At 46.2% G+C, this 14499-nt stretch overlaps 1 protein-coding gene and 1 pseudogene across 6 annotated transcripts in view; one reads left to right on the top strand and one right to left on the bottom strand.

Annotated features, from left to right (window-relative positions):
* Positions 1 to 14499, top strand: part of DLG2 (discs large MAGUK scaffold protein 2) — a 1048787-nt gene that overhangs the window by 1002777 nt on the left and 31511 nt on the right. The gene's annotated exons all lie outside the window — the stretch shown is intronic.
* LOC136646801 (5S ribosomal RNA) lies at positions 12581 to 12700 on the bottom strand (annotated as a pseudogene).

The raw sequence follows: 14499 nt of genomic DNA, 5'->3' as shown, positions 1-14499 counted from the left end.
GTTTTCAGGCCTGGAAGGAGAATATGATTCCCCCAATTCTGCCCTTCCCCATTCTATCCTGCCTGTGTGATTAAAATGGTTGGCAACCTTCAGTCTCGAAAGACTATGATATAAGCCTACAGCACCTGGTATTCCCAGGCAGTCTCCCATCCAAGTACTAACCAGGCCTGATCCTGCTTAGCTTCCGAGATCAGACAAGATCAGGCATGTTCAGGGTAACAGTTAAGCCAGCCTTGTACCCTCTTATAGGGATAACCGGTCACCTGTTTTTCAGGGACTCTGAATTTCTGTGTAAATACAGTACTTCTGATACAGACATATAGAACAATCAAGTCCAGTTAGTAAAATGCTGAAGAATATCTTCTGTTGGGTGATCTGTGGTTTCTGGAGTCTTTGTCCTCAGGAAATGTCACCATTCATTCCTTTTGTTAGATGTGCTGTTTTTCATCGTCTTTTAAAAACAGGTGCATCATTTCTTGCTTTCCCTGCTTGTCCTTCCTAAGAGGGTATCCTTGAGGTTCAAGAAATGTTAAAACCATTGTTGCCATGATCATCTTGCTCCCAGATGACTTCAGTGAAGATACTCATATCAATCCAATTAGAGATGCAAGTCCCTAGGTGATTTGAAGGGGGGGGGGGATGGAAATAAAAAGTAGAGAGACAGTGGTATAAATAGCAGGTGTAATTTCATCAAGCAGGCATGAAAACCCGAAATTATCACTCAAAGCTACCTATTAAGCCTTTTAATTCAGTGCATTTAATAGCCTTACACTTCTCTGATCCTTTCAATTTCCACTTTCCTAATTATTGGTGTGCAAGATTTTAATATCCAAACAAATAGACAGAGTCTCTGGAGCAGTATGACATGACAAACTGGGAGAGACATTTTTTTAATAATATGAACCTGGCTGGAAATCACAACCAAATTAGACACCAGGTGGGTGGTCCATATTCAAATCTCCCAATGTCGTCCTTTTCTTACAAGCCACTAAAAGGGACTGCCTTTGGGTCAGGGGCACAGTGCAAAGGCAGAGGAGGTTTAAACCTTTTCTGCCATCCACACACTGTCTATCCCATTTAAATCACCCCAAACTGCTATTAGCCCAGTTGGGAGGAAAAATGGGTGCCTGCCTTCCCCCTCCCACCTCTTTCTGCAGCTAATATCAGTTTGGGAGCAATTTAAATTGAGGAAATGAGGAAATGCCCTCAGCCTAGCCTCTACTACCAGCACCAGATCACCTCCTGGAAAAAGTGGTACAGGTCATGCCTTGTTATCCACTGATTTGGCATGCACTGATTTGATTCACCACTGATACCAGGTCCACCTTTAAATGCCTTGTAACATGGGGGAAAAGTGCCAAAATCTCATTTCCTTCCTTCGTGCTGCTAAACTGCAGTTTGCAAGCTTCTTGGGGTTAAAGATACAGTAGCTTTACAAACCCACTTCCAGGTTTCTTGCTCTTCCATTGTCACTCCAGAATGCATTGGTATAGATACTAATACTGTATTCAGCCACTAGATGAGATGAATAATGGAATGTAATGGAATTATTCATCCACTGATTTGATATCCACCGATTTGGTTTTAATGCACAGAGGATTCCAGAACAGAACCCCAGTGGATAATGAGGCACGACCTGTATATAAATATTTTAAATAAATAAATATTGGGCGATCTGAACATGGATCTTGCAGGTTCCTGACACAGTCTCCAGGGAGCCCAAGCCTTTTAAGAATTGAGCTTATGCCAAGTCAGAACATTGCTTGGTCTAGCTCAGTATTATCTGTACTGACTCCCCAGGAGTTCAGACAGGCATCTTGCCCAATCCTACATGAAGATGGAAACACTTCTGGGGGTTGAAACTGGGACCTTCTGTGTGCACAACATAGGCTCTACCACTGAGCTATGTCCCCTCCAAAGGGAAGAAGTGGAAGAAATATGGATATAATGCAGCTAATACATTAGACCAGTGGTTCCCAAAGTCCTTCTTAGGAGGAGGGAACCACTGAAGTTGTTGTGAGAGCAGGATCGCACTGCTGCTGGAAAAAAGAGGGAGAGCTCTGGCTTACCTGAAACCAGCAGCGGACTCTGGGAATGTCCAAAGAGACCCACAGACTTCTCCACAAGGCTTCCCAAGCTTCTAAATGAATAAAAATCATTATCAGAAGCCACTTCCAGACACTCAGTCTTTGTTAAAATATTTTGGGATTTTTCCCTTTTTTTTCCTCGTAGTTTCCAAACTTGTTTACTTCTGCATACCTAGAGACTCCTTCAAGTATGCAGAAACCAGTAGTTTATTATGGGATGGCCCCGTTTTGCTTCTAGTCTGATAGACACTCAACCACTGAATTTCTAATTGGTATATATAAGAGAGACTTGCAACAAAATGTTGCATCTCCCCAACAGCTATGCTGTTGTGTGCTTGGTTTTTGATTCCTAAATAGCAGTCAGGTGTGATCAGGATCAAAGCAAGGGGGAAAGAGAGGATTTAACAACTTGGTCCTACTGTGGATTCCCTCCTCCCATATGATTGCGGTTTGCCTCAGGAGGGAAGTTAGCATTTGGGTCAGTGATGGGCTTAACATAAAATGGAGTTTGGTCCTTGGTAAGTAGGTCACATTCTGCAGGGAAATGATGGCAGTATTCTGAAATTCCAGCTGCAAACTTTTCCAAATGCATGGAAGTCCTCACACTTCAAAAACAATCATTGTCCAGTCTGATTGATTTTTGTCCTTTAGCTCTAACAGCCATGCAATGGGTTTAGAGCAGTGTTTATCAACCTATGGTACAGGCACCACCAGTGGTACTTGAGGTGGTATCTGGGAGTACTCGCAGAACCCCTGGACACCTGCTGCCTGTCAGGGAGACCAGGAATTTGTTGCAACAAACAGCGGTAGGAGGCCGCTCCTGTCCACCCCGAGCCTCTTACTGGTGTTTGTAGTATTGCATCTGGCCTCCCAACCCAGAAGTAACTGATGATTATGTTACCGCAGTTACTTCCAGTGGTACTTCAAACAGGTGGACCGTGTGAAATGGTACGACGGAAGACAAACCTTGAGAAACACTGGTTTAGACTCATCTAAAGGCAATGGGAAAAGCTCAGCCATCTACATTTAGCCCTTTGAGTGAAAAGGAGGCCTTGAAAGGTGACATTAGCAATTGCTGGGTTGTGTTCAGTCATGGCATGAAGCAATTCAGCCTTGACTGATGCCTTGTGCTCTTTTGGCTTTTAGTGAAGATTGTAGTTTGAAGAAACTCATGTTTGTAGGGTGGCAGGCAAGGGAATAAGCTAAGCATCATGGTAGAACCATATAAGGATCTGACAAGAATCTTTAATGCACATGCAGGGTGCCTTTGAAAGGTTACTGATATACATTCAGTGAACAGCCAGCCCGGAACTCCATTTAGGTTGGCAACTTCAGCCCATGGAAGAGCTGGGCTAGACCTCTTGGCTAGTGCTGGGTCCTGGGAAGAAAGGCAAAGATGAGACTAAAGGGGGATGGAGCAACACAGAAGTGAAGGCAAAGAAAGGCAAGACAAGCAGATCTCCTTGTATCTGAGACCAGAAGGTAAACCTTATCTGGAAGAGGTCACGGGGTATCACATGACCTCATCTTGCCTATTGCAGGTGAATTGGGTTTCCCTATAGTTTCCTTTTTTGCAGATAGCTTGGTGGCGAGATGCAAGTATCTCATAGTCTTGTGTGCTCCCTGAGTCATCTGGTGGGCTGTTGTGAAATGCAGGAAGCTGGACTAGATGGGCCCTGGGCCTGATCCAGCAGGGCTCTTCTTATGGTAACTGATGTAGCTGAAGTACAGAATTCAGAGGTATGAACCTACCCTGATCAGAATGTCTGGGACCATTTGAGCTGAAGTCAAACTTCTCCAACATTTGGGCTCAGGCGATCATTAGCTTAGAGCTAGCATGAGCCCTCCTTGTCCCCACAGCTGCCCCCTTTCCTTTCCTGCTGAAACATACCTGGTGGCAACATTGATGAGAACCTCCATGAGTAAGTCAAGACCGGGAACTCAGAATGAGTTCAGCTGCAAATAAGCTCACCAGGCTCAATCCAGCCAAGTTGAAGAACCTTGGCATTAATACACAAGTTCAGGATTTTGTAAGAACTTCTTTAAGTGGGAGTCTTGTCTCCCACCTATCTTCTACTCATAAGAACATAAGAGCCTCTCTGGATCAGACCAAGGGACATCTAGGTCAGCTTCCTGTATATCACAGTGGCCCACCCAGTGGCGTCACTAGGATTCACGTCACCCGGTGCGGGTGGGGAGGGACAACACCCCAGATGGTGGGCTTGGTGATGTACCATTGCCCCGCCCCCACTGGTTTTTTGGCAGTACCTTTTGATAGAACACAGATATTTCAATGTGATTTGTTTCATTGCATTCTGCATGAAATTACACATTGATTGAGATATAACATGATGGTCTTATTCCTCCAAATTCTGATTTTAGTGATTTTGTAAACTTGTAGAGTCACACACACACACAAACACACACACACACACACACACCCATGTCAACTTACTAACACCTTATTGCAGCAGTTCTCAAACTTTTAGCACTGGGACCCACTTTTTAAAAAGACAGTCTGTCCAGGACCCATTGGAAGTGATGTCATGGCCAGAAGTGACATCGTCAAGCAAATTAAAATAAATAATTATAAATAGTTAAATTAAAATAAAATAAATAATTAAATAAGGGGGAGCCAGTCCTGTTCCACCAAGTGAGTTTTCTCTGTAGTCTGCCTGCAATAACACCCTTCCCAAAAAGAATCACTGAGATTTCCAGCCCTCCCCAGTGCCCAGTTTAAAGTCCTTCTATTTCAAGTACATCAATACAAAGACCCACCTGGCTTTACAAGTCGAAGAGCCCAATCCTATGCCTGTCTACTCAGAAGTAAGTCCCATTAGAGTCAGTTGGGCTGACTCCCAGGAAAGTGTGAGTAGGATTGGGCTGTGAGGGAAACTTTGCAAGTGCAAAATAGAAAACTTTCCCCTTTCCAGTTCAAGCCTCTTTGTTGGTCCTTTCTAGTGGGGGGGCTCCCTTCTGGGGCTTTTGTTGCACTCCAGTCCCATCAGATCGGGACCATTCTGGTGTCCTCACATTCTTTGCCTTGCCTGACTACCAGCCAAGGCATGTCTGCCTATTCACGAGTAAATGCTACATGAGGCTGCTTCGCTTCCCATAGGGCTCCATGCACTCGCAGCTGGGGGGGAGGGACCTCCTCCTCAGGTGTTTTTGGGGCTGCATCCATTGGATCAGGACCATTCTGATGTTCGAGTCCTCTCAGTCTGCCCTTTTGGATGGAGCAAAGCAAGGTCACCTACTCACGAGTAAACGCGGCCACATGGCTTCCTTTCCCTTCCCATAGAGCTGAATGCACTTGCAGCTGGGAGGGGGAACTTCCTTCTCGGGTGTTTTTGGGGGGCTGCACTCATTGGATCAGGACCATTCTGATGTTGTTGGAGTCCTCTCAGCCTGCCCTTTCCGATGGACTAAGGCAAGCGCACCTACTCATGAGTAAACGCACGATACGGCTCACTTTCCATAGGGCTCCATGCATTTTTCCTTCCAGTTTTTTGGCCATAACTTTTGAAGGAAAGGAGCTCTCTCAGCGGGATTTTTTGCATTGTGTTCCGCTGGTCATTCCGCATCCAATGTTGTATGGTATGATGAGGTAGCTCTTAAAGGTGCGATTTTAGTGCGTCACCCCCCAGGGTGCATCACCCAGTGCGGCCCTCACCCCCCGCACCACCCTAGCGATGCCACTGGGCCCACCAGATGCCTCAGGGAGCCCCCAAGATCACAAGAGACCTGCATCCATGTTTTCTCAGCAGCCTTTGGTGCTTGGCTACCTACTCTGTTGATGGGCAACTGCAAGGCTGTGCAGTCTGCATTGCAAGGTTTGAGTTTCCAGTGGGGGTGATGTGCAGGATGTATTTGTTTGCCCATCTCCTGCTCTTCAAGTGTTTCATTAGCACCCCATTTTTGCACCAGCATGCAAGACATTTCCAACAGAGATACATCATTTGTTTCACAGTAATTTCCTTCTTAAAATCATGACTTTGTGGCTGCAGGAGATCAGAAAGTCCCCGTGTTCCAGTTCAGTGTCTCACTGGATAACTCTTGCTCAAGACTGTTGCTAGTTAGTTCTTTTGATTCCACTGAAAGGCCTTACATGTTTTGCACTCAGTGTTCTCCGCAAATGGCCTTGGTGTACAATGAAGATGGTATTATGCAGGTTATTGTAACAGCTGGAAGCATTAAGCAAACAACACAGGTCAAGCCTGCTGAGCATGAGTGAGCATCCTCCTAAGTAGGTCACAGCTGCTGTTTAGAACTTGTAACTTTCTCCAAAGGGCAGTCTTACGGGTTCACTTCAAAAGGCTGTTTGAGCCCAACATCCTGTTTTCTGTGGTGGCCTCTAATTGGTGCTATAGAGCAGGGGTCTCCAAACCCCAGCCCGGGGGCCAGATGCGGCTCGCAGCAAGCCTGTTTCCAGCCCGCAGCCAACCTCTTGTCCCCTGAAAGCCTCTGGTCCATTCAACTGAACATGACTATAACTGTGCTCTGATTGTGCCTGGAGAGTGTTCTGAGGGCCAGAGAGGTTGAATGAACGAGCCCATTCACTCATCTAAGTTCCATCTCTAATTTATTCATTTAAATTTTATATTTAAAAAATTTTTTCTAGCCCTCCACACCATGCCAGGTATTTGATGCGGCCCTCTGGCCAAAAAGTTTGGAGACCCCTGCTATAGAGGATGAGGGCAGGTCAGCCGGGTAGCTTTGGAAGGCGATTAGATGTGCTTCCTCCATAGGCTGGTCTGAACAGCAGGTTTCATGCTTTCAGCATGAGAAAAGGAGGTGTTCTCATCCCTCCCTCCTGGATATCTCTTTCCCCATTCTTTGAAGCAAGCCATGCGCAGGCACCCCTGAGAAATTCAACCACCTGAAATACCTTGTAGAAAGACAGAATATCAATCAATTAATTAATACGAATTAATAAAACTAATTGTCTTCTGCATCTACTCTCAGACATTTTGCTGATCCTTAGTCCAAGAGGCTGCCCCAGGATATTTTGCAATACAGAGGACCCCGTATCTGCGAATCCTGTATCTGCGGATTCACTTAACCATGGACTGGGTTCGCGCATCCCCATGCCCCCCCCCCCCCGCAAGCCTCCTCTGGAGCCAATGGGAGCTCCACTCCCCTCGCCTCCAGAGGGTCATCTGAGCACTGCAGAGGTCGCGGACATCCGCGGCCTCTGCCGGGCTCAGACAGAGACTGAGAGCAAAAAAAACACGATTTCCGGTTTTTTCATAAGAACATAAGAACAGCCCTGCTGGATCAGGCCATAGGCCCATCTAGTCCAGCTTCCTGCATCTCACAGCAGCCCACCAAATGCCCCAGGAAGCACACCAGACAACAAGAGACCTGCATCCCGGTGCCCTCCCTTGCATCTGGCATTCTGACATAGCCCATTTCTAAAATCAGGAGGTTGCACATACACATCATGGCTTGTACCCCGTAATGGATTTTTCCTCCAGAAACTTGTCCAATCCCCTTTTAAAGGCATCCAGGCCAGATGCCGTCACCACATCCTGTGGCGAGGAGTTCCACAGACCAACCACACGCTGAACTGGGAAGTGATTTCTTAATGCTATAATGCCTTATAAGCCATTGGGAGGCCCAGGGTCACCCGTATCCACAGTTTCAGTTACCTGCAAGGGGTTCCGGAACAGAACCCCTGTGGATACAGGGACACACCTGTAACAGAGAGTGCTGGTGTACACTTTTGCGGAGTTAGGAGCTGTGCCTTACAATGATTGTTATGATGGGCTGATTGCTCCCATTATTCAGGCATCCTTTCAGAAAACATGCCAATCTACCATGGCTTGCACACCCACCTCTGTCTAGTCTGATTCTGTTTTGTTGGCCGACGGCTGATTCCCATTGGCCCTGTTTGTCAAACCAGCCAGCATCAACTGCCATGTTTTGAAGTGAAGTTGCGAGCTATGGTTTATACGTACTTCAGGCTGGCACAGTATCTGAACTGACAAACGATAATTGCAGGCATTGCTCTGCCTCTGTGTTGTGCTACTGCACCACAGAGATGGGAGGGCATTCCTGAAGCTGAGTGCCAAAAGCATGGAAAGGGAAATTGGACACGTGGCTCTAAATTATGTACTTGAGTGTGTGGCAGCATGACTGTGGTTTGAATTCTAGAACAAATTATCTGCTGTAAATTGTGACTTATTCTCCGTTTCTGACATAAATTTTTTTATTTGCAGGGGGGAAGATTGTGAGGTTTTTATAGTGCCACATAAGTTCACATATGCATTAATAAAATGGCATAAAAACAATCTGAATGCAGTCATGAATGCAATCACATCAAGGCTGCTTTCTCTCTGAGTTTTGTGAATGCACGAATCAGTTAAAACCTGCACAAAAAGAATCTTGGTACAATCATATGTGCAGTCACATCAAGACAGCTTTTTTCCAGTGTTTTATCAATGCACACTGGTACAAAGGAACCAAAAGTTGTGACAAACCGGGGCTTTGTTCAAAATTCAGAAATAGAAAACTGGAGGGATGAATTCCTACTGCATCCATTCCAGTTCAGAAACAAAATCAGGGAATCTGGCACTCCAAAACCCAGCGGGAAATTTGAACAAGGAGAATTCCAGCAGCATCTGTAGCCAAACCCCACAAACCCGAATGCTGCAGTCGGGATTATCTCACCAGCCTGAATGATTAGTCATGTGTATTTGGGCAAAGAAGCATTCCCACCTTCTAAATTTAGCAGTTCTTTTAAAAAATAGCATTTGGGTAGCTAGTGAAGAATAATGGAAGTGTCAAATCTGAAACTGTGTAGGATTCCAAATGGGATGCATTTTTGAGAAGATTGGAGCAGGGGTTGACATCAAATTAAGCAGCTTGAATCTGTTCACCACAGTCAGGTGTGGGTGGCTTTTGCAAAGGTGGCGGAGGCACTGGCACAATCTGCAGTCTCTTGGGCTTCCCCCTCCCCCACTATGTCTTTCATAGTTTTGGCTTTAGTCATATTTTTTTTTCTGCTGCCAATCCTTCCTACCACTTTTCTTCTGTCTGAACAAATAAGTACTGGAAGACGCTAGAGTATAGAGCAGTAGCTGATGGGTCCACCTGCATCCTTGGAACCCAGAGAACCATGCAGCATTTCTCACTAGGTCACCTCTGGCTGCTGGCGGTGGAAGAACTTGAAAGAGGAGCCATGGCTCAGTGGTCAACTAAGTGCTTGAGATGCAGAAAGTCTGGCTTCTTAGTCTGGGCATATGAATCTCTCAAAGGGTGCTAGAATTTCAAAACCAGGACAGACCTTCTGCAGGAATATCTGGATTGGTACCTTTGGGGCAGAGGCCACAACTCAGAGATGGAGCAAATACATGTGCTCTGGTGGTCAGGCAGATGCAGGGTGGAGCCAGGAGCCAGGGAATGAGCCAAGAAGCCAAGAGACAACTCTTGTCCTGACCAACTCTCAACCCAGCCAGGAAATGTTTTATCGCTCCTCCTGGTTGGGAGGAAACTTTTGGCCAGTTTGGGTGGATAGAGCTAGTTCAGAGGCTTAGAATACTTCGCTACACAGGAAGTAGTGCCAACCTGCTAGAGGTGTCCTTGTAGTGAATTGCACCGGGTATAGCTTTTACCTTTCAAAACATGGCATTCTGGAAGTCTGAAGGTGACATAATGATGTAATCACGTCACTCCTGTCTGCCCAGGCTTTCTCATTGGTTTAAATACAAAAGCCCACTTCCGGACTGCCTCTGTTCAGCTATCTTTGTATTCTCACCAGCAAGTGGTGGAAATAAAATCACCAGCAAGAGCATGAGGCAGCTGGGCCCAGAAAGGGCTGGAGATCACCAAATGGAGGCTTGGGTGATGCAGTGTCAACCCCGCCAAGGGTTGCACCTGCTACAGCCCGGACCACTATAGTGATGCCACTGCACCTTCTATTTTGATAGTTCACCACATGGAGCAGCCACACAGAGAGCTGAAGGCTTGAGGTCTATCCCTGATGGCACCTGGACTCTTTGTGTGCAGAAAGAGGCTGCTTAAAACAACAGTAATAGAGGCCCAGCAGAGGTGTATACCGCAAAGAAAGAAGGGTTCCACTAAATCCAGGAGAGTGCCCGCATGGCTAACCAGCCAAGTTAGAGAGGCTGTGAAGGGCAAGGAAGCTTCCTTCCGTAAATGGAAGTCTTGCCCTAATGAAGAGAATAAAAAGGAACATAAACTGTGGCAAAAGAAATGTAAGAAGGTGATAGGGGAGGCCAAGCGAGACTATGAGGAACGCATGGCCAGCAACATTAAGGGGAATAATAAAAGCTTCTTCAAATATGTTAGAAGCAGGAAACCCGCCAGAGAAGCGGTTGGCCCTCTGGATGGTGAGGGAGGGAAAGGGGAGATAAAAGGAGACTTAGAGATGGCAGAGAAATTAAATGAGTTCTTTGCATCTGCCTTCACGGCAGAAGACCTTGGGCAGATACCGCTGCCCGAACGGCCCCTCCTGACCGAGGAGTTAAGTCAGATAGAGGTTAAAAGAGAAGATGTTTCAGACCTCATTGATAAATTAAAGATCAATAAGTCACCGGGCCCTGATGGCATACACCCAAGGGTTATTAAGGAATTGAAGAATGAAGTTGCAGATCTCTTGACTAAGGTATGCAACTTGTCCCTCAAAACAGCCACGGTACCAGAAGATTGGAGGATAGCAAATGTCACGCCTATTTTTAAAAAGGGAAAGAGGGGGGACCCGGGAAACTATAGGCCGGTCAGCCTAACATCCATACCGGGTAAGATGGTGGAATGCCTCATCAAAGATAGGATCTCAAAACACATAGACGAACAGGCCTTGCTGAGGGAGAGTCAGCATGGCTTCTGTAAGGGTAAGTCTTGCCTCACAAACCTTATAGAATTCTTTGAAAAAGTCAACAGGCATGTGGATGCGGGAGAACCCGTGGACATTATATATCTGGACTTTCAGAAGGCATTTGACACGGTCCCTCACCAAAGGCTACTGAAAAAACTCCACAGTCAGGGAATTAGAGGACAGGTCCTCTCGTGGATTGAGAACTGGTTGGAGGCCAGGAAGCAGAGAGTGGGTGTCAATGGGCAATTTTCACAATGGAGAGAGGTGAAAAGCGGTGTGCCCCAAGGATCTGTCCTGGGACCGGTGCTTTTCAACCTCTTCATAAATGACCTGGAGACAGGGTTGAGCAGTGAAGTGGCTAAGTTTGCAGACGACACCAAACTTTTCCGAGTGGTAAAGACCAGAAGTGATTGTGAGGAGCTCCAGAAGGATCTCTCCAGACTGGCAGAATGGGCAGCAAAATGGCAGATGCGCTTCAATGTGTAAGTGTAAAGTCATGCACATTGGGGCAAAAAATCAAAACTTTAGATATAGGCTGATGGGTTCTGAGCTGTCTGTGACAGATCAGGAGAGAGATCTTGGGGTGGTGGTGGACAGGTCGATGAAAGTGTCGACCCAATGTGCGGCGGCAGTGAAGAAGGCCAATTCTATGCTTGGGATCATTAGGAAGGGTATTGAGAACAAAACGGCTAATATTATAATGCCGTTGTACAAATCGATGGTAAGGCCACACCTGGAGTATTGTGTCCAGTTCTGGTCGCCGCATCTCAAAAAAGACATAGTGGAAATGGAAAAGGTGCAAAAGAGAGCGACTAAGCTGATTACGGGGCTGGAGCACCTTCCTTATGAGGAAAGGCTACGGCGTTTGGGCCTCTTCAGCCTAGAAAAGAGACGCCTGAGGGGGGACATGATTGAGACATACAAAATTATGCAGGGGATGGACAGAGTGGATAGGGAGATGCTCTTTACACTCTCACATAATACCAGAACCAGGGGACATCCACTAAAATTGAGTGTTGGGCGGGTTAGGACAGACAAAAGAAAATATTTCTTTACTCAGCGCGTGGTCAGTCTGTGGAACTCCTTGCCACAGGATGTGGTGCTGGCGTCTAGCCTAGACGCCTTTAAAAGTGGATTGGACGAGTTTCTGGAGGAAAAATCCATTATGGGGTACAAGCCATGATGTGTACGCGCAACCTCCTGATTTTAGGAATGGGTTAAGTCAGAATGCCAGATGTAGGGGAGAGCACCAGGACGAGGTCTCTTGTTATCTGGTGTGCTCCCTGGGGCATTTGGTGGGCCGCTGTGAGATACAGGAAGCTGGACTAGATGGACCTAGGGCCTGATCCAGTGGGGCTGTTCTTATGTTCTTATGTTCTTATGTTCTTAGAAGGCCCCACATTCAGTTTCCAGTTCAGAGAAATAAGAATTGCATTAGAGTTTCTGTTCTTGGCTTTCTGCTCACCTTGGAACTTTGCCTGAGTTAGGTCCACTTGGTTTCCTTAAACCAAATGACTACAACTGTGTGGCTACTGGTGTGTGACATGCTTCTATCATCACAGCTCGTTGCCCTCAAAATCATCTCCAATTTATTTGTACCCTCCTTAAAATTAATGGTGGTTGGCAACCTTCAGTCTCAAAAGACTATGGTATAAGCCTACAGCACCCGGTATTCCCAGGCGGTCTCCCATCCAAGTACTAACCAGGCCTGATCCTGCTTAGCTTCCGAGATCAGATGAGATCAGGCATGTGCAGGGTAACAGTTGCTGTAAAATTAATGAGCATGCCGAAATTTGAAATTGTAGGGATGGAGAATGAACGCCTCCCGTTCGGGAGATGCCAAACTCTTTTGAGTTGAGCTAAAAGTCTCCCAAAAGGTCAGGTCTATCTCCTAACAAGGCTGCACAGACACCAGCATTCCCTGCAGCCTTTCTCTGCCCTCGACTTCACCCCCTTCACAAGGGGAAATTTGGAAGGCGCATGAAGGTTGCAACATTATGCATTCTCCTGGAACTCTTGGAAGAGAACAAGTTTTTCTGAGAGTTATTTGAGGCAGCTTGGGAAGAGTGAGCTAACTGTGCGGTGAAGTGGGGTGGGGCATCTCTTATTAAAGCATGGGAACCAATATCAGCTTAAGAAGTAACAGTAGCATAGCTACAGAGGGCACAGTACATATTGAAGGTACCGCAATGTGCCGTGTACGATGCCCCTCCCACTCACTGTCGGAGACATTCTGGGCACCTTTCCCCCGGATCCGTGAATAACTAAGTCGATGGACACTAGAAGTTACAAGCCATGATGGGTATGTACAGCCTGAGATTAGCTGGTCGCTCATCATGAAGGCCGGGCAGGAGTTTTGTTTTTCAGTCATCTGAATTGGCTGCGGGCTGCAGTTTTTTTGCCTACCCCAGACTGGCAAGGGAGGGAAGGTGTGTTCAGTAGGTTTCATGCATTCAAAATGGGTCACTTGTGTTAAGTTAAAAATTGGTCAGCCAAGTTTAACCCAAGTGCAGTCTGGTGTCTTAGTTGGAGGGTGCGACGGTAAATAGAATGCCAGACGCAGGGGAGTGGCAGCGAGATGCAAATATCTTGTTGTCTTGTGTGTTCCCTGGTGGGCCTCTAGTGGGCCACTGTGAGATACAGGAAGCTGGACTAGGTGGGTCCTTGGCCTGTTCCAGCAGGGTTCTTCTTATGTTCTTATGCATGCCTTCAATACGTACAGCACCACCCGCCATAGCTATGCTACTGATAAGTTATTTCTGTTAGGACCACCTAGCTTGTACACAGCCAGAATTCTCTCTCTCTCTCTCTCTCTCTCTCTCTCTCTCTCTCTCTCTCTCTCTCTCTCTCTCTCTCTCTCTGTGGTGCATTTGTAACCTGCTTGAAAGAAGAAGAAAAAAATCCCAAGCACTATTTCCTTTCTAAATTATAGCTTGGTGTAGAAAAGCCTTTTGTGCAACCTATTGTGACAGCTCCATGAATAGTTTAAAAACACTGGGCCATTGACTGGAAATTGAGTCAGCGGATTTTCAAATGAACCCGTCCTCCAACAAGCCAAAAACCGAACGGCTCCCAAGATTATCACAGTGGCAAGTCCCAACACAACTAAACAGAACACAGTGCTTAACTCCACAAAACTGTGAAAGAGGAATTGAGACAACGTTGTATAGTAACAATTTTCACAAATGTCTTATTGCCTTAAAAATCCGCTAAGGGTTGATTTTAGTTCAGCCAAACTGCTGAACTAAATACAGCTGGGTCAACTGTGTGCCTTCTTCATTAGTCACGTCAGCATAAGCACATTGATTTAATTGGAATATTAGGTATGCTGGATGCTGGTGAATATAGTACTTTTCAAAAGACCCATTGCAGATATCAAATGTGTTTCAATGCCGGATTCTGGCCCAGATTGCATGTTCCTATTTTTGGCCTTATTGTGTCGTGATAAGAAGTTACCATAGCGTGGCATGTCTTTCAGAGGTATACTGCCTCTGACTAAGGAAGTTCTATTTTGCTATTGTAGCTAATGATGCCACCCTCTTTGAATTTGCCTTAACCTTTGTAAAAGCCATC

The sequence above is a fragment of the Tiliqua scincoides genome, chromosome 3, assembly GCF_035046505.1.
Source record: "Tiliqua scincoides isolate rTilSci1 chromosome 3, rTilSci1.hap2, whole genome shotgun sequence".
Taxonomy (NCBI): Eukaryota; Metazoa; Chordata; class Lepidosauria; order Squamata; family Scincidae; genus Tiliqua; species Tiliqua scincoides.
Note: the sequence above shows the minus strand (reverse complement) of the source record. Positions and strands in the feature narration are given on the sequence as shown.